The sequence below is a fragment of the Neltuma alba genome, unplaced genomic scaffold (assembly GCF_004799145.2).
Source record: "Neltuma alba isolate B1F8T4 unplaced genomic scaffold, ASM479914v2 tig00011707_pilon, whole genome shotgun sequence".
Taxonomy (NCBI): domain Eukaryota; kingdom Viridiplantae; phylum Streptophyta; class Magnoliopsida; order Fabales; family Fabaceae; genus Neltuma; species Neltuma alba.
The window spans coordinates 1-8,355 of NW_021636343.1; the positions used below are offsets into that span (position 1 = coordinate 1).

General features: G+C 34.2%; 1 long non-coding RNA gene across 1 annotated transcript; it reads right to left on the minus strand.

Moving 5' to 3' along the window:
- Positions 1–405: 405 nt before the first annotated feature.
- On the minus strand, positions 406–2,521 carry LOC114717099 (uncharacterized). The gene is made up of 4 exons (XR_003737680.1): positions 2,409–2,521; positions 2,219–2,339; positions 1,698–1,858; positions 406–433 (listed from the first exon to the last, which is right to left on the minus strand). It is a non-coding gene; the product is annotated as an uncharacterized LOC114717099 (long non-coding RNA).
- Positions 2,522–8,355: the final 5,834 nt, after the last annotated feature.

Sequence of the window (8,355 nt, forward strand, 5' to 3'; positions counted from 1 at the left end):
TAACGAGGTGATCATTCAAAACTACAACCAGGAAAATCCACCATCTCACTAACTTTGAAGGAACACATACTAAAGTACCCAAACAAAGGAAAGATTGTCAGAGGAATACTACGAAAACATGGAATAAATAAGGTTATTTCGGCCATACAGAGAATCTTGCAGGTAGAATCAATCAGTTAACCATTCAGGAAAATCTTGAATTTCAGCAAAAATGGATTGAAAGAGATAAAATCAGGTGCCTTGAAGTATTCTGATAAAAATATAATTTTTATCACTACAACTAACTCAAAAGGAACAAAGAAAGAGACATGCAAAACTCGTGATAAACTGAAAATAATTCATGCTACATACCATTAGAGGAAGAGTTGCCATTGAAGATAGTTACAGGATTGGATGAGGTCAGGTCCCTAATATCTTGAGCTAGTTGTCGAATCTGAAGTTAAAACATGCAGGTTTATTTTGCATTAATTAATGTATTCCCTCTAAAGATATAACTTTAATATGAATTATCCTGCAATTTAACAACAATCAGATTTAAAGAGATGGGGCAAAAGAAAGGTTTTCTCCTTCAAATACATCATATAGATGCTTCTGTCTTGTTCATCAACAGGTCGCTTCACTTGTGCAAAAGGTCAATGGTGGGGCTGATCTACTGAGCTAGTTACGACCATTGACTATGACCAAGCATGTAGTCAGAGTATAGACAATAAAATCCTTATTTGGCAGGTTTGGAGTATATCTTTGGCCGCTATGACTAGAGTTTGGTTCTCCCTTTGACTTTGAGGCTTCTATAGCTTTGAACTTTATTCGTTCCCAGAAGCAATAGGAGCATAGAGTTCACTGGCCCTGTAGAGTCATTAATGGTTTTGGCCACATCTTATTTAGAAGAGGATTATTTTCATGTGTTCTCCGTGGATTTCCAGAAACATGAAGGTTTCTGGAAATCTCCTGAGCTAGTTGTCGAATTTGAAGTTAAAACATGCAGGTCTGATGTGTATTAATTGATATATTCCCCCTAAAGATGTAAGTTTTATGATGAATTATCCTGCAACGCAACAGTAATCAAATTCGAAGTTATGGGGTAAAATAAAGGTCTTGTCCTTCAAATAGATCACCATAGATACTCCTATCTTATTCATCACAAGGTTTCTTCATTTGGGCAAAAAATCAGGGTGGAGCTGATCCGCTGAGCTAGCTTCTAACATTAGCCATGACCAAGCAAGTTGTCGGAGTAAAGACAATAAGTCCTAATTTAGCAGATTTGGAATATATGTTTGGTTGCTTTGATGAGATTTGGGTTTGTCCATCTGATAGACAGGCTTTTGTAGCCATGAAGTTTACGTGATTCAGGAAGCAACGGGACATAACATTCTTCAGCCTTGTGATCATTACAGGCTTTAAAAGAGAATTATTTTCACGTTCTATTTATGGATTTCTACAAAATGGTTGTTCTTTTATCTCCATTTCTTTTTTCGTGTAGAAGGGGGAGGGGTGCCCCTTGCGGACATTCAAAGGAATTGGAAGGTTCTTTTGAATTAGACATCGGGTTTCTCTACCCCAATATCTTACAGTCTTCCCCTAGTTCCCCCAAAATCAATTTCTTATGGCCTGCCCCATTGATTTGTACCATATGAAAAATAGTCCGAATTTTACGAAGACAAGGAAGCCACCAGATAACATTGATAATTTTACAATACCAGAGCGGCAATGGCTGCAGTGTCACATCGACCGGGTAAAAACTCAGCTTCATTACAATCCTTGAGCAATGCCAGAAGTTGTGCAATGAGATCAGAAGACCTTTGGTTCCTCCGCACAACAGAGCCAGACCAACCTAAAAAGTAGCAAAGGAAAAACAAAACTTGTACCAAGAAAAGGTAAAAGTTCTCATCAGTTAATGAACAGCGATGAATGAACAGGGACACTTTTTTTTTTTAAGCAATGAGACAAAAAAAAAGTGTCATGTAAGTAATGAGACGGACAAAACAGGAAAAGTTTTCTTTTTCTTTATAAAGGTTCTGCAGGGATTGAAGTGGCGAGCTTCTTGTTCAGTCTTTAAACCATAAACGGAATCTCCAGTGTCATGTAAGTTAATCAACAAAATAGACTTCAGGAGTTTATCACACGGCTAGAACAAAGTTAGGAGCTGAATTGGCCAGAAATTCACCGACAATTTAAATCAAACAGGATTTAAGAATGAGATATGAAGTAGAACGCTCACTAGCTGGGACAAGGATAAGAATTTTGGAGTTTTGAACCGCTCGTGATACCATTTTCCGCGAATGATCTGAACGAAATCAAGCTTATCGGGAATGCTCAGTATAAGTCGATATCACTTCCAGCTACAACAAATCGGTGGGAATTCAATTGACACTCAGGAAGAAGGAAGAGAAACACAGTTAAATACAGACTGAGAAAGAGAACTGAGAGAGAGATTACACGCCATTTCCTTAAGGTGGCTTGACTGTTTAAGCTTCCTGAGCTGCTGGAACCTTCTACGCGGTCGATTCTACGTCTGGTGCCACGTCGCTCGTTCCCTCTACATCGTCTACTCCATCGCTGGCGTGGTATGGCTCCTCAAGGTCAAAGGGTAACGAACTCGAGTAGACCACCCGCGAGGTTGGCGCGGGCCGAGGTGATTTCCCGTTTTATTTTTCATTTGCTGGGAAAAAAATAATATCAATTGGAAATATATTGTAAGCTATATTTTGTAAATATTAAAATTTCAATTGTAAATTCCAAAAGACTCAATTCTAAAAGTAAAAGAAATGATTGGTTAATTCTCTCTTAAATGTTTTGATTTGATTCCCAATTTATAATTTAATTTTCTATTAATTTTTCAATATATGAAACTAAGATTATAAGACTTAATTGACTTGTAATTAATTTTTCAAGATTTATGTTTGAGCTTCATGGTTTGCAAGTTACAACTGGATACTTCACAAGTATTACTTAAATAAAATATCTCTGAATTAAGTTAATTAAATTTATCTATTAAGATATAAAAAATAAATATTAGAATATTCTTACTCATAAAGAAAATTGATTTCCTTATATTTTCATAAATAACATTGAATAAGGAAGCATAGAAGCATGCATGGTAATTTTTAAGTTGCCAATGCTCCTAATAAGAACAGTATACCTTTTCTTTAATTATGGATATACCATTATGGCTTCATGAATAAACCAATAAAGAATACCTTAAAATGATTTTGAACCAAGATATAATTTAATGGAAGCTATATTGTGTATATAAGTCATAAATATTTATTCAATATCCTATACAATAAGCATATGATTGATTGGTAGTAGCTTTGAAAGGGACATTCTGGTTTGGTTCAATAGAAAAATTGTAAGAGTTGAAAGGATCAAAGGGTATATTACGGCTAATATAACACAAATTATAAAATAGAAGTAAAATAACATCTTACACCTAATCACTCTTGCTTCCCGAGTAAGAAATAGAGGGGTTCATAAACTCACACTCCCCTGTTCATCTCCGGAGCAAAATTTTTTTATTTTCAAATTAAAAAAAAATCGTCAGGTCACTATGAAGATCGTTTTTGGGTGATAAACGGGGCCCAAGCCCAAGAGATCTAAAAAGACAAGAAAATCAGGGTGTTTGGTGTCAACAAAAGCAATTAAAAATTTTTTTTACATAAATCGAGTTACAATTTTTTTTATATTTATTTTGGAGGTGTTTGAGTGGGCATCAAACTATAATTTTAAAATTAATTTTATGGTATACGAAGTAAAATATGTGAGATGAATTTTGTCTCGATTTGCGTAAAAATATTTTTAAAAGTGATTTTAAGAGAAACTAAATATTTTTTTGTATATCGTAAAATTATTTTTAAAATTATTATTTGATTTCATTTTTGCTCCTGTTCCTCTGCCGTAAACACAACTCAATCTCCAGATGAACTTCACAGAACAGTCACCTCAAAATTATTTTTCCAAATTAATATTAATCGTCAAGTCAGTATGTAGAATTTATGATGTACTCTTTTACGAAAAAATAAATTAAATTATTACAAATGGATTTTTTTAATGGGCCTGTACAAATGGAACTGAGCCATTCATACTTCTTGCTGGATTGTTAAATGTTATGCCGAAGAATGCTCATTTTCCTGCCATAACGCGAGGAGATCCAAATTCAAATAGACACCCATCTTTTGTCAAGTTCAAATTTCAAACCCATTTAGCGGGTTTAGGGTCTAGTTCGTTGATTTACCAAACAGACCAGCGGGTTTCCAATTCGATTTAGTTCCTGAAACGTTGAGCATCCGTCTTGAGAGTTCATCCAAAGATTAGTGTTCAAAAGAATCCGGTATATGGCTTGGTCGTGTAAATTATTAAGAGATAAGGTGCAAATTTGCATTTAAGAACACTAGGTATCCGAAAGTATTTTTTGGTTTCATGTCGTTTCAAATTGTAGCAATTTTGCCTTGGCCATTAGCCAGATTAATTTTGATTGTTAGTTAACCAACTATGCTGAGTTGGCTGGTCTATGTATCGTTCACGTCGCTTTCTTTTCGGAGTTAAAATGCAAATTTGCCTAGAAAGTTTTCACTTAGAAGCGCTGGGTATCCGAAAGTTTCAAATTGTAGCAATGTTTGCCAGATGTTATCTATGTTAAGTTTGACCATTAACTAACCAAAGATACTGAGCGGTAGGTCCACGTGTGATCCATTTCATTCCCGGTTCATAATCCTAATACCCTTTCTCCAACATAAAAAACAATTCTTTTGACACATCTATTATTTCGTCATTTGCTCTTAGTTTAGTGCTTTTTATAAGAACAAAAATAGAGCACAAAAATAGAGCAAATAATATATGTAAAGGAGAAGCTTACAAGAATTCTTGAAAGATATAATCAATGAGGTCGATTTCGAAAATAACCACAGGTTTGAAAAGATAGAATCAATGATTTTCCTAGAGCTAGTACTAAATCCTCATCTTCAAAAAGAAAAAAATTAAGTGGATCACATGTGAACCTACCAACTCAGCGTATTTGATTAATTAATGATCAAATTTAACATGGATAATAGTTGGGGCAACATTGTTACAATTTCTAAACTTCTGGATACCAAGCGCTCATAAATAAGAACTTATAGGATAAGTTTGCACTTAACACCCAAAAAAAATGACGTGAACGACACGTCGACAAGCCAACTCAACATAATTAGTTAACTAACGGTTTTAAACTTAATCTAAATAATGGCTAAAGCGACATTGAGCCAAAAATACTTTTGGATATCTAGTGCTTCAAAGCGCAAACTTCTAAGATGAATTTACATCTTAATCCAATTATTAATGACCTAATTTGATTATGCATAAAAGAGGGTTACATGTAATTCTGATGCTTGCCTACGTTCCTATTGTTTGGTTGGTTCAATGTAATGCATCCCCACATTTACAAAAAAAAAAACCTATGTAATCCCTGTTCCCATATGCTATAATCCTTTTTTTTTTTAAAAAAAAATGCTCCTCACTCTTCCAAGCTTCCGTCGTCTTTCTTCTCCCCATCTCAAACCAACGCTAGCAAACGATACCCCACTGCCAGCTTCGTCCAGATCAACAACTTCAAACGCCATTGGACAGCATCATTCAAATCAACCAAGATCAAATGCCATCAAACCCCGCAGCCACGATCAACGACCTTTTCCCTTCCAATACTCGAGTTCACTACCAAATCTGCTTGCTGACCACCCATTCTCAAAGATCATAGAACTTGTAAAACATTTACCACCAAATCCATTGGTAATCTCCATTTTCAACCAACCGCTTCCTCACTCAACTATAAATCCTATCGAGATTATTTAGAATGACTTCAAAACAGTTTTTTAAACATGATTTACAACTACAAAATAAACATAAAATAAATATATGAAAATAATTTTATTTTAATTTATGTTAACATGCTTATAATTCGCTACTCTAAACAAGCCTGAACTTTTTTTCATTGCTGCTTTTTATGAATAATTCCGATTTTCTATGAAGATTGATGAGATTTTGAGTTGATTAGGTATGACAAAGAAACACCAGAAGGAGGAATGCCTTTTCCTTCTTTTTCGTTGAAAGCGTGGTGTTTTTTGTGATTTTTTTTTATCTATATTTAGTAAATATCAATAACATATTTAGTTACCCCCTTCAATATTGTATCAAACAAACTTATCCTAACCACCCTTACGTGACATTCGATTCTATTACATTCTCATTGATTCCATGAACGAAACGAGCTCTCTTCAAATCGTATATACAACAAAGATCTTAGGATCAATGGAACTGTTACTTTTACGTAGACATGGGATTTTGACCATTTCATTTTTTCCTCTAACCTCTCTGTTCCTTTATCATTAAATAAATAAGATAAAACCCCCGGCGCATCGTTCTTGTTTGATTAATAATGAGTTTGTTTTCCGTCATTTTGTGCAACACCAGAAGGAGAATGCCTTTCCTTTTCTTTTTCGTTGAAAGCGTGTTTTTGTCTTTTTGATTTTATCTATATTAAGTAAATATCAATAACATATTTAGTACCCCCTTCACTATTGTATCAAACAAACTTATCCTAGCACCCTTGCGTGACATTCGTTCTATTACATTCTCATTGATTCCATGAACGAAACGAGCTCTCTTCAAATCGTATATACAACAAAGATCTTAGGATCAATGGAACTGTTACTTTTACGTAGACATGGGATTTTGACCCTTTCATTTTTTCCTCTAACCTCTCTGTTTCCTTTATCATTAAATAAATAAGATAAAACCCCCGGCGCATCGTTCTTGTTTGATTAATAATGAGTTTGTTTTCCGTCATTTTGTGCAACACCAGAAGGAGGAACGCCTTTTCCTTTTCTTTTTCGTGAAAAGGGTATTTTTGTCTTTTTGATTTTATCTATATTTAAGTAAATATCAATAACATATTTAGTTACCCCCTTCAATATTGTATCAAACAAACTTATCCTAGCCACCCTTGCGTGACATTCGATTCTATTACATTCTCATTGATTCCATGAACGAAACGAGCTCTATTCAAATCGTATATACAACAAAGATCTTAGGATCAATGGAACTGTTATTTTTACGTAGACATGGGATTTTGACCCTTTCATTTTTTCCTCTAACCTCTCTGTTCCCTTTATCATTAAATAAATAAGATAAAACCCCCGGCGCATCGTTCTTGTTTGATTAATAATGAGTTTGTTTTCCGTCATTTTGTGCAACACCAGAAGGAGGAATGCCTTTTCCTTTTCTTTTTCGTTGAAAGCGTGTTTTTGTCTTTTTGATTTTATCTATATTTAAGTAAATATCAATAACATATTTAGTTACCCCCTTCACTATTGTATCACAAAAACTTATCCTAGCCACCCTGCGTGACATTCGATTCTATTACATTCTCATTGATTCCATGAACGAAACGAGCTCTCTTCAAATCGTATATACAACAAAGATCTTAGGATCAATGGAACTGTTACTTTTACGTAGACATGGGATTTTGACCCTTTCATTTTTTCCTCTAACCTCTCTGTTTCCTTTATCATTAAATAAATAAGAAAACCCCCGGCGCATCGTTCTTGTTTGATTAATAATGAGTTTGTTTTCCGTCATTTTGTGCAAACCAGAAGGAGGAGGAACGCCTTTTCCTTTCCTTTTTTGTGAAAAGGGTATTTTTGTCTTTTTGATTTTATCTATATTTAAGTAAATATCAATAACATATTTAGTTACCCCCTTCAATATTGTATCAAACAAACTTATCCTAGCCACCCTTGCGTGACATTCGATTCTATTACATTCTCATTGATTCCATGAACGAAACGAGCTCTATTCAAATCGTATATACAACAAAGATCTTAGGATCAATGGAACTGTTATTTTTACGTAGACATGGGATTTTGACCCTTTCATTTTTTCCTCTAACCTCTCTGTTCCCTTTATCATTAAATAAATAAGATATAAAACCCCCGGCGCATCGTTCTTGTTTGATTAATAATGAGTTTGTTTTCCGTCATTTTGTGCAACACCAGAAGGAGGAACGCCTTTTCCTTTTCTTTTTCGTGAAAAGGGTATTTTTGTCTTTTTGATTTTATCTATATTTAAGTAAATATCAATAACATATTTAGTTACCCCCTTCAATATTGTATCAAACAAACTTATCCTAGCCACCCTTACGTGACATTCGATTCTATTACATTCTCATTGATTCCATAAACAAAATGAGCTCTCTTCAAATCGTATATACAACAAAGATCCTAGTATCAATAGAATGTTTACTTTTACGTAGACATGGGATTTTGACCCTTTCATTTTTTCTCTAACCTCTCTGTTCCCTTATCATTAAATAAATAAGATAAAACC